We start from the raw sequence: 23,076 nt of genomic DNA on the forward strand, positions 1-23,076 counted from the left end.
CAGTGACTAACTACATATGTCACAGCCAGTTCTGTTGAGAAATTTGTTTGCTAAAAATTTTCTTCCTACAGGATCCATTGGAGCAATCATCGTCCCATTTCAGCAGGAAGTAATCTTAATATGACTACGCCCCTTTCCCTACCCTTGGAATTTTGGGATAATAGTCATCGTCTTTGGGTTGGTTTTAGTTATTTGGGATTGGGTGATGCTTACACTCGGGTTTATCTTTTAGGCAGGAATAAGGAATGGTTGGTAAAGGTATGGTTTAGATGGGATATAGGTAGATTAGCCTATTTTCTTGAGAATTTGAGTAAGAATGAGATAGTATTTTACAGCTTACATTGTTGTGTATTCTTATGTGGTAAGCTATGTAAAATTAAGTTTATATTTTGTTATATTGTGTTAAATATTTCCACTTACAATGTTCTATGCACATTATTTTTTACCATATTCTATGTATGTATACTTTTCTTGTGTTCAAGATATTTTGTATATTGATACAATTTGGGATATTTATCTTGCTGCCCTTTATAGTTCTACCTCTTGTCTTGACACTTATACTCTACCTCTATTTTAGGGATTTACATGTAGGTATATGTAAATAGTTATATTGTTTAAGTATTTGTTCCCTGCTTTACTCAGGAAAGTTTTAATCAGTCTTTTTAGCTAAGTTCCCGAGTATTACAGATTATCTTCACTCACATATCCTGTACCTATGAGATTAGTCAGATATAGATGCTTAATCTTCAATCACTTCATAGACATGCAGAACATGGCATTTAAATGTTTTAATATTAGTACTCCATTGACATGAGACACTGTTGCTCCTGACAGCACCGTGCACTTTCCCGAAAATATGTTGGACACTGTTGTTGCTCCTGCTGGAGTTCAATCTCGCCTCAGCTAATGGCCTGTTGGGCATAGAATTGCCTCCACCTTGACCACTGATTTGGACATGCAGTCCTATGTGCTTGCAGGAGACAAATATAGAAGACTGCTTGACCTTGCCAAGTCAGGGTAAGACAGCCATTCTATTTCCCTGCTGTTGTTGTGGTCTGTCAAGTTCTCTTGGCCTTAGCCCAATATGGGTGTACCAACGTCGCTGTGAGACCTAGGGTGACTGTTCAGGTGGCTTGCTGTTGCTGCACCTTTTGAAAGTTGTCCATCCACATTTCCTGTCTACTCTAGTATTGTTAATTTCCTTCTTAGGTCTTGATGAGGTTGAAGATTAAACTATCACAACTATTATTCTCTCTTCCTAGTTAGATATATTAGGTACTAGACTTACATTTTCCAGCTTAGGACAACTCTATTGTAAACTCCATTATGCCCTCACCCTAGGACTAGATATGTAGGTCATTTTGTTCTCGATTTTCCTTTTCTTAGAGCACACTTGTTATTCACTGTTTTGTATATAGTTTTGTATTAAGCCTAAATCTTTTCTTTAGACTAAAAGGGGAATTGTAGTGAGATAGTCCTTCTGTAGCACTGACCACGCCCATTGTGGGGTGGAGCCATGGGCGGAAGTGACCTGTGGAAGGAGGTCTGAGGGGGCCAGGAAAGGCTCTCTCTTTCTTTAGATTGAAGTAAGTGAAACAAATTAAAATATGAGAGACACTTCACATTCTGCCAGCTTCACATTCACCATTTTAATAGAAACACAGTGGATGGCTCATTCTAATTTCACTATTAAACAACATGTGCCACATCACAGCCAAGCAGAAAATACATTTTGGGTTTCTTCCTTCAAATATGTCATTCTCATAAAACAAATTTAATAAAAAGTTTAAAATATACCTTTTTCAAATTTTATTCCATTTAAATCCTCCAGGAAATTTAACTTGAGATGACATTATTTATTATAAAGAGAATAACTAACAATTTCTCCACCAGTACCAGGAATAATATTGAAAAAAAAAGTCTTATTTTGTATGGGTATAAACCTGCTATCCAGAGACATTTGGGCTTTGATTTTAGCATAACTCAATTTCTTACATCCTTACATGTTATTAATCTAAAATTTCCAGGAACCATTTCAGAATCTGAGTAACTGAGAATCATATTCAGTAATATATATGACTAAACTATGTATTTACAACAGGGATATTATATTAAAATAACTTAGACTTTTCTCTTCTTAGTATTCTATGTATTTATAACAGGGATATTATATTAAAATAACTTAGACATTTTCTTTTTTTAGTTCTCAGTATTGTTCTTATATTTTAGATACATATTTTCCTGTCTTTATTTCTTACATTTGTAGCTATTATTATATAACTAGTGAAGCTAATAAAGTTTTTACTAAAACAGTATATATTTACTGGACTGAACACAAAATAAATGATACAAGGTTACATTAAAGCGATAAAATACATATAGATTATTATTTTTCAGAAATTACAAAAGTGTCATAAGTGCCCACACATGAATGATGTGAATGAGAACATTGTCTTCATTTTTAAAAGGAAACAATTATTGTCTATTATCAACTTGAAAGAATCTAACATTTGGGAGATGGGCATATAGTCACATATAGACCCGCCTTGAGTGTGGGTGTGACTGTTCCCTTGTCAGAATATCATAGATATGAAAAATATGAATTAAGCAAGCTGAACCTTAGGAAACATCATCTGCTCTGTTTTCTTACAGTGGTTTGCAGGGAGTGGAAGAAGCTTTTAGTGACTAAAGTCATGAGTGAATGGGTATTTTGATATGGTCACAACCTCATGAGGACAGAGAGATCAACTGATCCACAGGCAAAGCCATTAACCATATGGCCCAGGATCAAGAGATATGCAAAATTGTTTCTTTGTTTTCTGAGTCTAATTGTTTATGGATTATTGATCAGTATGAGCAAAGTCTATCAGCCATAGCTTCTTGAACCTGGATATTTACCTTAAGAATGTCCATTTACAGGCAACAATAATCTGTAACTGCATGTAAGAGGGGTTCTGGAATCCTATAGGACCTGCGTTAATGTTGTGTACAGATAGATATAGATGATAGATAGATGTAGATAAAACATTAATACACATAAAAATAAAAGTGTAAAAGAGAAAATAAATAACAAGACAGTGACATCTCAATCCAAGGCTGCAAAAGCAGTATAGAAATATTGTAAGAGCCAAAGGTGGTGTCTAACTTCAAGGAACTGTATGTTCCAGACACAATATAGCTGTTTAGATTATACATATATATATATATATATATATATATATATATATATATATGTGTGTGTGTGTGTGTGTGTGTGTGTGAGAGAGAGAGAGAGAGAGCATGCACAAGACTTATGAAAGATCCCACTGAATAGAGTCTCAACCTACAGGGAGAAAAGAGGACATGCAGTCCACCAGTAGTAAGTAGGTATTAGAATTTGATAGCTTCTAGAAAGGGAGTTTCAGATTTTTTTCATGGTATGACCCTTGGCAAGCTGATGCTTGGCAAGCCTTTACTGTATTGAACTTCATATCTGATCATCAGCACAACAAAAGGGCCACAAAAGAAAATGTGCCCTTATTGCTTTGTAGTTTCTTTGGCTCAGAAGTGTAAACAAATACAGTGCATTATTTTTTTCATGCGTTTGCTATAGCATCCCCATTTTTGTCTCTTATTCCTCCCACTTCCATTGAATCCTGTCTTCTTCCTAACTTCATACTGTACCGCCATGTCTTTATAAAAATATTGTGCCCAATATGTGTCTTTAGGATTGTCTAAGTGTATTGTGTTGTTTTCTTCTTTAAATGAATAATATATCAGTGGCTACAGCACTGGAGAATATGACTGAGTACCAATCCAGAGCTGTTAGCTACTCAAGGGTCCCCAGGGAGCAGATGCCTGTTTGAGAAACTCCACCACAAATGACAGAACCTAATAGACTCAGTCTTCTACATGTCTGCAGGTACTACCTGCTTCTGTGAGTTTACAGGTAAAACACCCAATCATGTCTAAAAGCCAATATTTTACAGCTCAGTTTCACTTCATAAAGCTAGTGCATTTTTTTCAACCACACAAAAATTATATTTTCTGATTCTGCAATTGGGTGACCAAGAGTATATATAACATTAATCTATTTTCAACAGCAAATATGTAGAAAACAGTTTGATAATATGCTCATTTATTATGCCTCATACCTTCTAATAATGTTACAACTCCATGAACCTATATCAACCATTTTATTTCAAAACACAAAAAACATAAGGATAAATAATACACATATTTCTGCAAGCAGCCTTATTTTGTCACGCAAGATCTCTATCTTCTATTTCTGTTGAAAATATTGCTTTTTAAAAGGTAGGTTATAAAATACTCAATTTTATTAAGGCTTTTGCACGCATCCTTTTTCGTAGTTAGTCTTCTCCTCTAGTCTTTTCTGTCCCATTTATTCACAGTTCTTGGCTTTCAAATGACCCCATCTTTTCTAGTTATTGAGGAAAAAGTATAATTACCTGAGTAATTCAATATAGATTATTTTGATTATATAACCAGTAGTGGTTTAGCTGAGTCATAACAAGTTCTAGTCTATGTGAAAATCCAAACTGATTTTCCTAGTTGCCATACCAGACAGTGCCTAGCAACTTTAGTAGCCTATGTAAATATCTTCTTATTCTAATGATCTCTGAGAAAACATCATCACTAGGAAATGTGCTTAATAGGAATACTTCATCCTGGAAGCTTATCTTCAAAGATGACTTAAAACACAAAAACAACACGAGGTAAAGAAAAAGGTAAGGAATCTACCAACTAGATTCACTGGTTCTCAATCTGTGGGTCATGACCCCTTTTAGAATCTCTTTTCAAATTAACTGCGTAACAGATATTTATTGGATAAATAACAGATATGGATTGCAGAAGACACTGTCTGTAAAGAACAAACAAAACAAAACTAGTTAAGTTTAACTCAATATATGTTTGCCCTTCTTTCATTTTTGAGTTTTATAATAGATATACAACTGTTTAAGTAATAAAGGAGGATTTTTCTGAACATATATTAATATATTAAATAATTAAATAATTATTAATAATATTAATATATTAATATGTATATAGATACATACATTAATGGGAAAATAATTGGTTGGAAACAGAATGGAGTGACAAAGGGCTAAGCTTTTTCTAGGAGAGGGGAAAGTAACAGTCATTAAAGTATTTGGGTATCAAGAAGGAATTTGATTCTCAGAATCCAAGTTTAAAAAAGAAAAATTGCACCATGGAAACAAGTCCTTTTCATCTCAGCAGAGCTGATTCAAAGGCATGCAGATACCTGGAACTTGCTGAACCACCAAGGAGCTCGTTTAGCCATTTACACGGAAGTTAGTAAGTGACATATCTCAAAAAAATAAAAAACAGAAAACAACAATAAGAAGGAAAAAAAAAAGATGAAAGAAAAAATTTAGGGATGGAGGGGGGGAGAGAGAGGGAGGGAAGAAATGAAGGATGGGAGGAAGGAGAGAAAAACAGAGTGACAGAAAATTATAAAGAAAATGAGGTTTTTGAGAAAGTTACAAAAAAACAAAAAGTAGTTAAACAGGCCTATAAGTATAGGAGGAGTAGAGTAAAAATTCCTTTCAAAATATAAAGCAGTTGGACAAGCAAAAAAACAAAAAAAAAAAGAAACTATCATGTTTTATATATGGTATCAATTTTAAAATTAAGGAAAATAATCAAAAATTATTGTATTTTTACTAGCATCACCTTAATTTCTATAGAAATAATTTTCAAGTGAAAAACCAATATTGAAAATCAAAGGAGAATCCCATCATAAAAAGTGTTAATTCACCTTTAATGTATTAAAATTGCCAGTGAAAATAAATCCATTTTATACTATAATAAATATAAAACTATTACAAAATACATGAATGCAATCACACCAACTTAAAGATATCAGATGAAGTTAGAAAATTAATAGTTCCATAAATATATATATATATATACACATTTATGTATATATATATATATACATAAATATATATATATATATATGTGTATATATATATACATACATATGTGTGTGTGTGTGTGCGTACGCACGCTTATGTCCATCCATTTCATTCTAACACAGATTAAACTGGGACAACGATAGGCTTTCTTAATGATGTACCATGTTATTGGCTCAGAACCAATTCAATGCATTAAAAGGTTTGAAACACTATGAAGAATGCATACTCAATGAAACTGTGTTTGAAATAATCCAAATTAGAAAACTAAAAAATATATTGAAGATAGAAAAACAACCAAAGAATGATTTTTTCCTTCTAAATAATCATCAGATTTTCACATGTGTGCCCACAACCACACACTAAATATAAACAAAACACACTGACATATTTATAAATGGACATTAAAGAAGAATGACCAAAATTTGACAAATTGCTAAAATGAGAAATGAAAATAATACAACATTACTAACCCCCACACTTGGCATGAGCTGAGCCCCATCACAGGAATGTCACAAAGAGCCAGTTATACCTCCTACAGTTAGCACTCCAACCAATGACAGTTGAACGCCAAGCTCAGCATGAAGCTTGCTTCTCATAGGTTTCTGAAGGTGTACAGTAAGAAACTGCCAGGAGAAAGGCTTTCTTGTTTGAATTAGCTGTATCTACTCTTCAGGGACCTAGGACCACTTCTCATCCCCATTCATACATCTACAAAGACTAGCCTGAAATCTGAATATCAAGCATCATTTAGCCATTTTAACACTTGTGAAGTTGGTAATTGCAAATAGTTATTCAAATGCCCACTCAACAAAGTTAGTTCAGTAAAAAAGAGATTACAAATCAACTAACTTGTTTAAAATTTAGTCCTTCCCCAGTAACACCCTATGAGAAATGCAAAGTAGAAAAAAAAAAAGGCAATGATTTGAAATTGGCATTGATTTTCTAAGTTATTATATCTTTTAAAAATATTTTTGTGTTTTGGAAATCCTTGCCCCTTTATTCAATTCAAAGTATTCCTTCCAATATTCTTTGAATGGGTACTCTGGTTATAATAAATTCCTTCAACCTGGTTTTATAATGGAAAAGTGTTCTTTTCCTGTGGTTTGTTATTGTATTTCCGGGGGTAGTATTCTGGGTTTTTATTTGTGTTCTTTCCAATTTTGCAGTGCATTGGCAAAAACCCTTCTGGCGTTAAACTTTTACACTCAAGAATCAGCTTTAACTCAATTGGATGTTTCAATAAGATTTGATGTCTTCTCTTTCTTTCACTTTCTAAAAATATTTCTTTTTTTTAAAAATATGCATAGTGTATGCACACCATGTCATCAGCTCCCCTGGGAAATGGGTTGGTTGTGAAATGCATTGTGACTGCTGGGAAATTGCATCTGGGTTCACTGCAAGAAAATCCTGTGCTCATAACCGCTGAGCCATTTTTTGAGATACCTCTTTTAGTATTTTCATTATCCTTTCTCTCTTTACTCTTTCCAAAATATGGACACTAAGAAATTCTATTTACGATTAATAAATATATGTTTTTTACTATGTATGTATGTATATATATGTATATATATATATATATGTAATATGTGTATATAATACCTACATAAGAAAAATCTATCCAAAGCCCACTCACCTAAATTCAACATGTAGGCTGATCCCCAATCCTGAAGCTGCAATTCTCCAAGGATCAGTTCCAGGTCTGAAGCAGAAAACCTGCTTTGGCCTCCCTTTCATTTCTGACCTCATCCTTCGACCTTAATCTTCCTTCTCCCATCTCATCTCATTACCATACTTTAACACCAGAAAGCATTCAGTGGAAACACAGCAGCTAATTAAACCAGTGAAACAGGACAATAAACTGAAGAACTTCACCACACCCTCCTCTGAAAACCTAATTTCCAAGTTTCACCTGTATCTGGGCAACAGAACACCTGTAGTGATCTCCCTCTCTCTTGGGCCCACATGCAATGGGCAATCACATGGATCTTCAATTATAACATCCTCTCCACTCACTCATTGTTTTGTCTTAGCCACCAACACAGTCTGATACCCCTGCTAACCCAAGGGTCACTCCTGCCAGGGCAACAAGATAGCTGATGTCAAATGTACAACTCTCTTTCTTCAACACCAAATCCAACCTGCCCTCCTCAGTTTCATCACCAGCTCTGTAGCAGAAAACCTGACAGGGCTTCATTTCTTCTTTGACCCTATTTAATCAGATCACAAAGATCTCCTCCTCCAACTTTCTTTCCTATTCATCTCATTATCCCAACCTCCAACACAAACAGTTATACCCTAAGAACAGCAGGACAGGCAAACAGGTCCAACCAACATTTCTTACCAGTCAACACACTCACATAAATTTCAAAGAGTATGCAAAAACCAAGTATTAAAACACTCAACAGAGACCAGAAAAGAAAGTCTCCTTAGCATATAAGAACTAAACACTAATCATATGGAACAAAGAAGGAATATTAAAAGCAGCAAAGCATTACCAAAGCAATTTTACAACTAACATACCACCAGCAATGGTAATTTTCTTACTCCACATCCACTCCAGTATAAGCTGTCATTAGAGTTTTTGATCTTGGCCTTTCTGACAGGTATAACATGGTATCTCAGAGTTGTTTTGATTTGTGTTTCTCTGATGACTAAGGATTTGAGATTTTATTAAGTGTCTTTCTGTCATTTGAGATTGTTCTTCTGAGAGTTCTCTGGTTAGATCTATACTCCCTTTATATTGAATTGTTTGGACTTTTAATGTCTAGTTCCTTGGGTGCTTTGTATATTTTGGAGGTCACATGTGGGGTTGGGAAAGAACTATCAAATTCAGTAGGCTGTCTTTTTGTCTTGCTGGCAATGTCCTTTGCTTTACAGACTCTTCTCAGTTTCAGCAGGTACCATTTATTAATTATTGCTCTCAATATTTATGTTATACTCAGCAGGTGATCTCCTATGCTAATGTGTCCAAGGCTGCCTTGACATTTTATTCTATGAAGTTCAGTATGCTTGGTTTTATGTTAAGGTCTTTGATTGTTTTGGATTTGAAATTTGTGCTTAGTGATAGATATGAACCTAATAGTATTCTTCTAGATATCAACCTCAAGACCAAGTAATACCATTTTTGGTCTTATACCCAAAGGAGATATACACTCACATGACAAGGATATTTGCTTAGCTTTGTTCATACCAGCATTTTTTGTACTAGCCAGAACCTGGAAACAACTAAATGTCCCTCAACCAAATAATTGATAAGGAAAATGTGGTACATTTACACAATAGAGTACTACTCTGCAGTAAAAAATATAACATCTTGAAATTTGCAGGCAAATGGACAGAGTGCAATGCAGAGTGAGGTACCATAGACTAAGAAAAACAAGTATGACATAAATTTATTCATAATAGACATTACTCATAAAGCAAATGACAACCAACCTACAGGCCACAACCCCACAGGACCTAGGTAACAAAGAGGACCCTCTGAGACACATACATGTTTTTTTAATTTCATTATATTTTATTGTGTTATGTTTTGTTATTATCTCCTAGAAACCTATTCTTTTGTATGGAGTACCAGAAAAATAATGGTTCTTGATGGGAAAGGAAGTTGGAAGGAATTGGGTGCAATATTGGCATTATATTTTATATACTATGAGAAAATGATGTGTGGTTAATAATTGGGAAAATATATTCTATCAATGATGAATTAATAAACATATTTTATACACTGTGAAATTTTATACAAAATATATGAAAACACTGAAAAATATAAATTACAATGTTACATTCATGGTTCACAAATTAATCATACCGTTATTTTTGTGGTAAGTATATTTAATTTATCTTATTTATTTTAAATTCTGAAAAGCACAAATTGTCTAATCTTAAATTTTGTTCATGATATAACATGAGATTAAATTATACTTAGCTACAGTTGTGTTAATCTCCTCAGTCTTTGGTGAAATGTGTGAGAAAATCCTCAAAGAATATTGTGTGCTCTTTTTTATTTAATTTTCATTGTTGTATGTAGTTAAACATGAACCCTGCTGTTCTTTCTTAAATGTGTGCATACTGCTTTTTAGATAGCTTTAAACAAGTAAGTAGATCCTTGTTTTTCTCTGGTTTGCTTTCCATCAATATTCAGATCAGGTGGTTATTTTTTTTTTGTTTTGTCTTTAGGAGAGTCAAATGAATTAATAAGACAAGCATTATATACACTTATTATTAAATTATAAAAGATGTTATTTTTATTAGAGGAAGTATGATATGTGTTCTTATGTATATTTCAAATGCAAATGTTTTAGTTTATTGCTCAAGCTGTCATATAATCTGGATATGATAACAGATTCACTATTTTACATTTTTGGTAAAGCTCTTCCTATTTTTATTTACTTGTACAAATGACGTAGTTTTCATTTGTCAACTAAACCCATGAAATATAAGCCAATTACAACTCTACTCAAGTCATCCAATATCTACCATATTTTAAAGTGAAGTACAGTGGAAATTGGAGTTTTTATTTCTTTCTTATTCTGCTGCATTTTAAGTCTCTAGAGTAGAAAATGTTAGTTTAACTGTAAAAACACCAGTGCTGTACATTTGATTTTAGTGTGTTGTAATCCTCAATACCAATTAGCACATTTTATGACTCTATTTGGATGCTCTCCAAATTTGTCTGTGCCAATACCCTTTATAATTACTTTATTTAAAGAGGCTGCTTCAGCCCTTGCTGTTTAGAGGTGGTCTGCTCTCAACTGCTGGAATTGCTACACATATTAAGCAGATGTCTCTGCTACAGATTTTTAATTAGTTGCAGAGTATATGTAATTTTCCTCATATTTCCAAGGATCATAGACATTCATTGCCAATCCTCCAGGTTGCCATTACACATCAGATAGAAACCACACAAGGGAAGGCTGCATCCAAGGCCAAGCATATGCCCTGGTACTCTTTCAGCTTAACAAGTTGGCAATGACATTGCAAATAAAAAGTAATAAATGAAAGGAAGGGGACAGGGATAAAGGTGGAAGAAAGGAAGGAAGGAAGGAAGGAAGAAAAAGAAAGAAAGGGAAAATGTCACAGTTCATTCTCAGTTTGTAGCCTATAAAAGAAAATTTAGTAACTTGAAATTTTCTGAGAGTGGCCCTTATGTTCACTTAGTTATCCCAGGGAGAGAATGTTGATCAAATATTTTTGAGTACCTGGGTGATAGAAGTAAGGTTTGACTATACAATAGCCCAGAAAAACACCTAGAAGAAAACGAGAGTGAGATGATATTCATGATCTAAAAAAAAAAAAAAAGTTATCAGAAAGAGTTTAAGATGCTCTTCGTGTATGAAATTTAGGATTATAGAGTGTCCTTGTGAATCTACATCTACTGATGGTATGGAAGAAGTCATAGCTTATACTTTTGGTCTTTTCCTTGCTAGAGATGGGTGTATAAAGAATGCTACTTGTTATATAAAATATCTTAAATCCTCATAAGATTTTTTTATTGTTCAGTCTTTCATTCTTTGAGGAAATGTGTTCACATTGATTTAAAAGTGATTCAACCAGTAGCTAATGGAAACAGAAGCTGCAATTCACAGCTAAGTACTGAGATGAACTCAGGAGGAGTGATGAGCAAAGGAGTCAAGACCATGATGGGGAAACCAACAGAAAGAGCTGACTTGAACAAGTGGGAGGTCAGGGACACTAGCCTGACAGTTGGGAATCTGCATATGACCAAGCCAAACCCTTTGAAAGTCGGTGTCAGTTGGGGAAACTGAGCAGTCTATGGGGCCCCTGGCAGTGGAACCAATATTTATTCATAGTACATGAACTGACATTTTGGAGTCCATTCATTATGAAGGATGCCTTGGTCAGCCGACATACTGGGGGAGAGTCTCAATCCTGCCCCAAAGGATGTGGCAAACTGATAATTTCCCATAAGAGGCCTCACTCTCTCTGAGGAGTGTATGGTGGGGTGGGTGGAATAGGATGATGGATGGTGTGGGGATTGGGAGGACTGGAGGGAGTAGGACATGGGATTGGTATATAAAATAAGATTGATTTTATTTAAATAAAAAATCAATCTGTTAATCAAATGGTGATAGTTTTTTAAGAAGTTTATTCAAAAGATGATAAACAGTGTCAATACTGAGAACAGTGTATGTATTGTCCAAATGAACATGGTAAATAGTTTTTCATTTGTAGATTAAATATTCCTAAATCACTAACAAAAAGATTTGGTATATCTTCAATTAGAAAGTCATGTAAAATATATCAGAGAGATGGCATGTAACTGATGAAGGAATAGCATGTCAGATTATGGGTAAGTCACAGACTCTTGGTAATACACACACATTTATAAAAATGACTAAATGTTTCATTGTACTGTCAGAATAATAACATATATATGGCAAACATACACACAAAACCAAAAGAAACTAATACAATATTAAAAGGAAAACAAATAACAAAAATTCTATTATTTATTCATTGTGATCTCTTGAGATTCTGGCTCAATTCTGAAATTCATAAATTTTTCTTATGAGAAGGAACCCTTATCCATGTCTTCATTTTCAATGATATATTAAAATGTCTATTTAATAATATGAAGATATATTGTGTTCTTATTACCTGAAATTACTTTATCACATTTGTTACAGCTAAAGAAACCAAAAGGTGTATTTCTGCATATCAAAATTTAACCCATAAAATGTACAGATGGAATATAATGGGATCTAGTCCCTTTGTTATGAAAATACATAAACTTTTAAATGTAGCACACATGTCTGTATGATAATAAGTATAGACTGTGTATTGTACACATATTATCTAAAGATGATTTTTATTTTATATTTGAGCAGTGAAAATATATGCTATTTTTTTTTTTTTTTTTTTTTAGTTTTTCAAGGTTTGTTTCTTTGTTTGTGGTCAGGATTTTCAGGATGCCTTCCAAGATCAAACCTGATCCACAGTCTCCCATTACATGTGGAAATAAAAACAACATCTTTTCCCAAAATAACATATAGTTTGTTATCCATTTTGAAATTAAGATATATTTAAAATATACAGGTTGATTTAATTCAAGAGATTTCATAATCAAATGTCTCCTAGAAGCTGTCATTCCTTCATTGGCAATGAGACAATTCATAGACAACACAATACAGTATTTATACTCCTTGTATTTACCCCAGCTTTATGTGGTTTAATATTTTTTATTTTTATTTCACTTTATTCCTTTTTAAGCAACTTATTATTTTTTTATAAATGCTTATACACACATACATACCTATGTAGGTGTGTATTTATATAGTCTGTCTATATTCTTTTGTTTCTCTCCCAAACTTTGTACATTTTAAAACACACTGTAGCATATTTTGAGGTATTTTCCAGCTGAATTTGCCTTTATTTAATACCTGTAACCTTTTCTGTCTGCATGAGCAAAATCCCAAACCCACTATGCAGAATTCTGGTGGAGCTTCTGCTGGCATGTCTAGCCTAAAGGCATTTTCTGGTAGATACTTCTCTGTACTGTGACCCATGTAAGAGACTGCAGGAATCTGCAGTTAGATGCTTCATTATAAAGGAGATATGAGACAAAGATACCCTGATTAGCTCTGTTTTTGTGTGTTTAGAACCAACTTTAACATTTCTCAAGTCTCATGCTGTAGAGTATCTGGACATTTGGGTACCATTTGTAGGCAAATTTCTCTGTGTCTTAGCAGTGACTCCCATATAACCACTCAGACATGTAAGGCTTATGGTTTTTTCTGCTCGCTGCCAGTCTTGTCCTGCAGCCGCACCAGCCCCAAATAATTCACAGAGACTCTGTATTTGATATTATTTTATTGGCCAGGTACTAGTTTCTTATCGGCTAGCTCTGCCTTAGTTATTAACCCATTTGTGTTAATCTATGTCCACGTGTTCTTCTTACCTGGAGCCAGCTGCTGCATACTTCTCTCTCCAGACTCTCCATCTTGGCTCCTCCTTACTACTTCCTATTTCCTCCTTTTCTCCTAGTCCCTCCTATCTTCCTATCCTATTGGCCAACAGAGCTTTATTCATTAACCAGTATGAGAAACATATACAGAATGACATCTCCCATCACAGACACTTATTTGTAAATGTTCAGCCCATAGCTTAAGTCTTGTTACTTGCTAACTCTTATATTTTAAAGTAACCCATAATCTTTATATACCTCTGTCATGTGGCTGTACATTCTCTTAACTATCCTGCCTAGCACCAGCCAGTCAGCTCTTTTATTAAAACAAACAGAAGGCACCTTGGCAAAGATTTGGCAAATATTCTTCTTCAGAGTGTACATAAATTTTATTGCTTAAAACAGGAGTGATCATGGTTGGGGGGAGGGATAGAGAAAGAGAGTATTTGGAAAGACTAATGGAACTCTGTGGCCATATCTGGATTAATGTGGAAACGTAGTAAAGTGGGATCTCCCTTAAGTCTACAAAGGCGATTCTAGCAACAAATAATAGCAATGGGGATACAGAGATTAAACTAGTTTTCTTCTGTAATGAGTCAAGGTATCCTGTTGGGACTAGAAAATTCACATAACTGCAAAGTCTTCAACCTACATGTTTTCATGTCTGCAAGATGTGCTGGGGTAATTATGCAGCCAACCAAACATAGAAATAGTCAAACAATGACTTGTCCAACTTATCCAAGAGGCCCATATCATAAGAGGGAGCCCATGCATGACACTACCTGGATGGCCTGGAATCAGAGGTTGAATATCCTAGAGACATAGGAAAGAAACAAATACTACTGGTAGGGGAGGGAGGAAAGAAAGAAAGTCATCAATACAATTATTCCTAGAGATATACTGCTATCCTCATAGATTGGTACCGGACAGATTTGTCATTACAGAGGCTTCATCCAGCAATATACAGGAGCAGAAACAAACACGCACAGCTGATCATTAAGTGGAGGTAAGAAATTCTGTAGCAGAGGAGGAGGAAGGATTGTATGAGAAAGAGGTTGGAGGACACCGGGAGAACATGGCCCATAGATTCAAAAAAGAAGGGCTCATAGGGACTCAGAGAGACTGAAGTGACTATCACTGAAACTCTATAGATCTATACTAATCCCCTGCATATAACTTCTGATTGTTTATATTGATGTTTTTGTGGGACTTGTAACAGTGGTGTAGGGGTGGTGCCTCTAATTCTTTTTGTTTGTTTTTAGACACTTTTGCCCATACTAGTTTTCCTTGGCCAGCCTTGATATGAGGGTTTGTGTGTAGTCTTATTGTATTGTAATTGTGACATTATTTTAAAGTGATATCCCCGGGATGCCTAAGGTTTTCTGAAAAAAAAAATAGAGAAGTGGATATGGCAGAGAGGGGAGGTGTGATGGAGAGACTGAGAGGAATGGAGAGAAGAATAACTGTTGTTTGGATGTAAGAAATGAGAAAAGATGGAGTAAAACATGATTAAAATTTAGGTCCCTGTCAAAATGTATACACTAAATTTTTAGTTATGTTATTTCCATTTTGTATAATGGAATGACTTTAAATTTCTATCTTTTTATTGCAAGAGATGAGAAGCTCTTTCCCTTTTTTCATGAAATTTCAAGATATATCTTGAAAAGCAGAGGACATATACAGAACTTCATCATTTCCTTCCAAAGCATACCTTTCAGCACAGAAAGCAAAGGTGTCTTTTTTGGCAGGGGAGGGGGGGTCACAGAAGCAAGGTTAGAGTGTTATTTGGTTTAGTCAGCTGGGGATCAGGTTTTGCAAAGGGCATTCACTCATTTCCTAGCTGTTTCCCTGAACCTTGTGTATTTGACTCTGATGGGAGATGTCAATCTGTATATGTTTCTCATAATGGTTAATGAATAAAGCACTGTTGGCCAATAGGAAAGCAAGAAGGAGGGACTAGGAGAAAAGGAGGAAATAGGAAGTGGTAAGGAGGAATCAAGATGGAGAGTCTGGAGAGAATAGAACTGCCAGCCGTCTCTCTCTGGTAAGACCACGTGGAAATACATAGAAATGGGTTAATAATTAAGACCAACCTAGCCAATAAGAAACAAGTAACTGGCCAACAGAATTATATCTAATACAGAGTCTCGGTGTGTTAATTGGGGCTGGTGCAGCAGCTAGACAAGACCAGGCAGAGGGGAGATAAACCATACTCCTTACATATGCCGCCCACGTGGCTAATAAGAACTTCCACTTAAAATTTAACAAAAGCTTAAAAAAGGGTTTTACAAACAAAAGAACAAAAACAAGCAAGGCTTCTTACTAACAGCATTTTTCTAACTTGGACTCTGACTTGAGAGAGACAAGCATATTGCGCGGCTCCTTTAAGGGAGGATTCCTGAATCATCATAAGCAGGGAAAAAAAAAAAAAAAAAAAAAAAAAAAACCCGCAAGGCTTTTAAATAACTCTGCTAACAATTTATTGGTGTGTATGAAAGATGGCAATGGCAGTGACCACATCTCCAAGCCGGCAGCATGCCTGCTGAATGGCAGCGCTGACCAGGGCAGTGACCACAGCTCTCATTGCTGGCTGTAAAGGTACCTGCCACCATCTTTGGTAAACAGTAGCTAACATAGCTATGACTTTCATTTCAGCAATGTTGTTGTTTAACAGATAAAAGACTCGTGGCTACAAGAAGATAAAGATTTACATTAAACACAGATTCATATTAAGAAAACCTCTAAAGGTTTACAGTGTGTTTTAAAATATACTTAGGCTTGGGAGTGAAAAAGAATAAAATGGTTTTAAAAACACAGAAAGGAGCTGGGTATGGTGGCACATGCCTTTACTCCCAGCACTCCAGAGACAGAGGCAAGCAGATCTCTGTAATTTGCAAAGTAAGCCTGGAATGCAGAGTGAATTCCAAGACAGGTAAGAGTTACACAGTGAAACCCTGTCTCAAAAAATTAAAAAGTAAAAGAAGAAAGAGTAATAATAAAGCCATGTATAAATGAAAAGCTCAAAAAGAATCTGTATACTGTATGGCATTATATTGTCTTTATATTGTTTGACTGCTGAGGAAACAATTGTTAAAGGAAATACTGCTGGATTAATTCAATATATTTATTTTAAAAATGCTTGGACTCCAAAATTTAAGTTCAAGGACAAGTTACTGGGGAAAAGGATTTCTATTTCTGTTTCCACAGAAAATGAAAAGCTGTGGACTCCTTCCAGACTAATGTGGATTTAGCAAGTCAGACCCCCTAAAACAGAGTTGCTGGTGATCCAATGTTCAAAACAGCTTGAACAAAGCAGCCTTGCAGACTACAGCCAGGATTTCTGCATCTTCTTAGGATTCCCCCATGACAGTGCCCTTTACCAGCAGGAAGTAGTTTGGAAAGAACAACGCCTAAATTCCCAAATATTGTTTATAAATGTTTGTTTTCATTTAAATGGGTTTTGTCATAAATGGTTAATGATCACAGCCAAATCTTTTTTAAAGGTAAATAGGGGATTATGATTTAGATATGAATACTTTGTCTTGGAATGGATTTTCATTTATTAATACAAATTAAAGTCAATTTTGTGATATGTATATTTCTCCTTTTGTTTATGTATTGTGTTTATATAGGTCATTCAGAAATGTAATGTATAACTTAATACAGGTTATAGATAGTTACCTATTATAGTCAAAGCTTAGAGTTAAGTTAGTTAGGTTTTTTAAGATACACAGAGATGTATTTGAGATAGTCATTTTTCAAACCTTTCAAAGACCTACAGAATATGACATTTAAAATGGTTTAGGGTTTTTCTTGACAGTGGGACATAATTGCTCCTGGCAACACCACCTGTGTCAGAAAGGAAGATGGACATTGAAGAAACTCGTTATGGAGTTTACTTCCAATATGGCAAGACTAGCCATTTGGACAAGATACGGCTCTTGTCTGGACTGTTTGACTTTGTACTATATAAACTGGACATGCAGGACCCACAGAAAAGTGATTGCTGATTCAAGATAGACATTGCTATAGAGTTCCTGCTTCATGGAAGACTCTCACAGACAGTCTGCAGGACACAGAGGAAAGTGACTGAAAAACTGCCAATACAAGAAGACAGTTTAAAGTTTCCTGCTTTGCTGAAGATTCTGCCAAACACACTATGGCCTATGGGCTGAAGATGGAAGATTACAAAAGAACTTCGGGGTGACCAGGCAGTGAGTTGTCTCTGTCATTTCTAGAGTTTATATACAATCCTTCTGTGGTCTTTGAGGGAGTTGAAGACAGATAGTTATGGTTATATTTTTCATTAGTTAAGCTTAAAGTTACATATAGGAGTTTAGACTCACAAAGATAGAATAGATGATGGAATATTTTCTTAAATCTTGCTAAATGTTAATGGACTAAATATTGTTAACTGTGATTCTTATTTGATAACTGTTGTGTGATATATTTTACTATGTTAAGGTTAAAACCCTTCTTTTTATTTAGACAGAAAAGAGGAGATGATGGGAGATGCCATTATGTATATAAGATTCTCATACTTGTTAATGAATAAAGCACTGTTGGCCAATAGAAAGGAGATAGGAGGGACTAGGAGACAAGGAGGAAAGAGGAAATAGTAAGGAGGAGTCAAGATGGAGAGTCTGGAGATAATAGAACCGCCAGCCGCCTCTCGCTGGTAATACCATGTGGAAATACATAGAAATTGGTTAATACTTAAGACAGAGCTAGCCTATAAGAAACAAGTAACTGGCCAACAGAATTATATCAAATGCAGAGTCTGTCTGTGTGTTAATTGTGTCTGGGACAAGACCAGGCAGCAGGCAGAAAAACCATACTCCTTATACCTTAGTGTATTTGACTCTCCACACAACATTAGTTCTGTCTATAAGTAGTACATTTTGCTCACACCTGTATACAGAGGTTTTCTCCCAACTGATCCCACAGTGTTTAGTGCCAAATAAACACACAGAGGCTTAATTATACACTGTTTGGCTGTAACTTACCCTTCTTACTAGCTAGCTCTCTCTTAGTTATTAACTCATAAATATTAATCTATGTATTTTTACATGGTCTTATGTTACCAGAGAATTATCAGTACCCTAGCTTCTCCATAGCTACATGACATTTCTCTGACATCTCCTCTCTGATTCTTATCCCAAGAATTCTCCTCATCTGGTAGTCCTGCCTATACTTACTGTCTGACTACTGACCAATCAGTGTTTTATTCATCAACCAAAAAGGCAGACATTTATTAGCAGCATACAGAACTACATTCCCCGTCACAGACCCAAGTGAGTAGTGGTAATGCAAGTGGTAAATGTATTTTGGTTTCTCAGCTAGCTGTGCTGTGAGACTCTCATACATCTCTGGATGCTGAGTGCATACAATGGATCATGTTAGCCTCAGGAAACTCTTCGCGAATGCAAGTTATTTAGAATCCACCTCTGAAATTGTCAACTGGTGCATTTTGTGTTCCCCGATTGCTGATAGCTGTGTATGTATGTTCTTCTACTAAACACCAATATCTCACTAGTGAGGAACTTTTATTTTATTTACTATTAATACTAGAGTATTATCACACTCTAGACATATGTTCAAATCTCTATATGCTTTCTTACTGAGATGACTAAAATTATAAAACTTAATTGTAGGAATTTTAAATTATACATCGTTTATAATGTATATCTGTTATTTACACATATTGTGACTTCAATTTAGAACTCTGTATTTACCTTTTACTCAACTCATGTAAGTTTCTTTGAGGAAAGAAGAGAATTTAATATAAATGTTTTATTTGCAATCATTTACAGCCATATTTATTTTTCTCTGTGTGAAAAAATTTCCTAGTCTACAGTAACAAAACATTTTCCATATGCCTTTCAGAATGTAATGGCTTTATTTTCACACTTAGATATTTTAATTACAACTCTAAGTTCAATTATATGTAATTTGCTATGCTGGGTTCTATGAAGCAGAAGTAGCTTTAAATTTTTGCCACATAAATATCAAAACAATCTATTAACACTCTAAAGCCCTGCCAAATTCCACACCAAGCCATTTCAGCATGATGAATTAATTGTCTCTATCTATGTGTACTCAGATATCTTCATGAATTCTCTTTAGCTTTCAAATATTTCTTCACTTTAACATAAAAATATAAGAATGTTCTTATTCAATATAATGTATAATGGTCAATATTAACTTTGCTTTTGAGAGTTATAAAGCAACACAGATTACAGTCCCCCAATACTATTACTATCTCATGATCATGGAGCTATCTCTGTCTCTCTGAATCTGCCATTCTTTCTGCCTCTAGTCTCTCTCTCTCCCTCTCCCTTCTCTCCCTCTCTCTCTCTCTCTCTCTGTGTGTACCTGGGCATGTGTGGTACTGGAAGCAATTTTGGTATTTGTGAAAACCTTGGCAGCATTCTGTTTTTTCCATATAGTTTTCTAGTCCTCATTGAACTTGATACAAGCCAAAATTAAAATTTCCAATGAAATTCATTTCAATTGCAAATTATCTACCTATTTTACATTTGATGAATATTTGCACATATAAAAGTCTTCAGAAATTTATTTACAAGTATGTAAATTGTTTAATCTAAATAATATGTAATTTCTCTAGTATTTGGTACAGAGCTTTTTTAGTTCCAGGTTTTTTTTTCTTTTAAAAATTATGCAAACTAATATGTATAGTTCAGGAGTTCACATTATCCCATTTTTGTTTTCCTTCTTACTATGCACAAGTTTGTACTATCTCTTTGAACATATTTATATTTTTTTAATCCTCACAAAAATCATTGCTACTTACATTTATTTTAGTTTCTTTTGAATATATTTGTTTATGAACATTTATTAAGTACCAAAACTAGGTACATGAAAAGCATATATATTGATATAATTTTCTGCAAATATGCTTACAATATAAATTAAATAAAATAATAATTTAAACCTATGTGAAAGTTTCTTTAACTTTGAGTTGGCAACATTGGCAAATGGATGAGGCAAAAAGACCTACCTATTTCAGAGAAAGTTTTAATAAGGCTTTGAACATCACATAAAATATACATAAAATTTTATATATATCCATTTTTCCCCAGTACATTCTGATAACTAAGGACAAAATAGTGTACTTACAAATTTGATAAACATCATGAATTATTTAGGTATTGCGGTAAATAAGGATCAGGATAAACAAATAGGCCAAATAGATGTTTATTCAGGGAGAAATAACTTACAACCTAGACAGATGAACACCAGGAAATTCAACCCGAACCTCTCCTATCCGAGTCATGCCAGAAAGAGAGCGCCTTACTTGGCCCCCTCCGAACTCCTTCCACAGGTCACTTCCGCCCATGGCTCCACCCCCCAATGGGTGTGGTCAGTGCTACAGAAGGACTATCTCACTACATTTAGGATTTCCCCTAGAAATTAAAATGTAGATGTTCACTAGCAAGTGCCAGCAGCCAATGAGACCCAAAAACAATTAGGAACTTGACCAAATCTTTGTCTGCCCAATTTAGACCTCTACATCTTCTTCTACACTAATGTCTCCAGTGACACAACACACACAATGTCATATAAATACAGTAAACCTTGCAGTACTATTGATGTCTGAAGAGGACTGAGAAAAATTGCAGTGACATTCTCGCAATGTGATGACATATAAGACATGGAAGCAAAGGCTCAGCACATACATCATCAAAGTTATGAGGGAAGCCTATGATTGCTTCCTTTTCTTCTCCATATTTCTAGTAAAGTACATAAAATCTTAGCACCAAGACATTAGAGTACAAATTTTTGCTCAATACTTTGCCTGATACTTTAGTGAATGTATTCACTGTCAGTATTAGCTGACAAGGCACATTGAGGAAACTTTGTATTTTATTGTCAAAGACAATTTTAAACGCTAACAGATACAAAGCATGTATTATTTTTAATCACATAATTTTGTAAATCCCAAAATAATACTGAGGAAATTAAATCATTGGTTACAAGTTGGTTGTCAGAAAACAAAAATGTATTCCATAGTATGTACAATTAATTATTTTAGAAAAATCCAATATTATGAATTTATAATGACAACATACTATCTTCCTGGGATATCTTTTTTCATGTATAAAAAAAAGAAGCCCCAAGAGAGTCAGAGACCCACTTTTACACATTCAGGAGTCCAATAAAGGAAATAATCTGAACATATATATGCAGAGGGCTTGGTGCAGACATGTGTGGCCCTATGATTGCTGCTTCAGTCTGTGAGTTCATTTGTGATTTCCTAAGTTGATTTAGAGGGTCCTGTTCTTCTGGTGTCCTCAGTCACCTCTGTGTCTCCCACTCCATATGGCAGCTCTTATGTGGCAGGTCCAAGGCTTGAGAAAGGGGGATTTAATGGAGATATTGCATTTAAATCTGTGTTATCTCTCTCTGTGTGTGTGCGTGTGCGCGCGAGTGTGTGTGTGTGTGTGTGTGTGTGTGTGTGTTTGTGTGTGTCTCCCCCTCTCTGTGCCTGTGTCTTTCTTTCTCTCTGTAATTGTAACTGTTTTTGTCATTTTTTGTTCCAGTCTATTCCAGAAGGACTAGTAAAAAAGGAACCAATTATATTTATCTTTCCATTTTTAAAGATGCATTTAAACTTTAATTAATTTCTAAGGTGAATGACAATTTATTGTCTTGATTCCCTTTTGCTGTTCTTAACAATGAAATGAAGATGATTGTTTTTGTTGCATAGTTAAGTGAGGAATTCCCTAAATAAATTAAATGCAAGGAATACTTCCAGCAGTCAATACGCATTGATATGAATGTATAGTTGACTGCATTTTCAAAATACAGTAATACATTATAACATTTAATTTAGTTTTATGAATGTTTTGTTTTAATGTAATTTCAGTGCTCAGACTTACATGAACTTTAGAATATAGTTTCTTACACAATCAAGGGAAGATGAAATTAAATAACAGTTTCATAGAAGTTCACCTGGTGTGAGTAAAACCATCATGAAGCAATCAGCAATGGTAAACTACTGAGGAAACTGGGGATGTAGTATCTAACAAACCTGTAAAGTAACATAGAAACTACTTATTTTTGTATTTTACTTTATTTTTATTTCTGACTGAGTTGAGTACAATGAATATTTGTCATTTCATCTTGAATAAAAAAGACATGTGTTATTGCTTCTCAGTGGAAAACATTACAGCAGGCATAGAGAAG

This window comes from Phodopus roborovskii, unplaced genomic scaffold (genome assembly GCF_943737965.1).
Source record: "Phodopus roborovskii unplaced genomic scaffold, PHOROB, whole genome shotgun sequence".
In the NCBI taxonomy this organism is placed as follows: domain Eukaryota; kingdom Metazoa; phylum Chordata; class Mammalia; order Rodentia; family Cricetidae; genus Phodopus; species Phodopus roborovskii.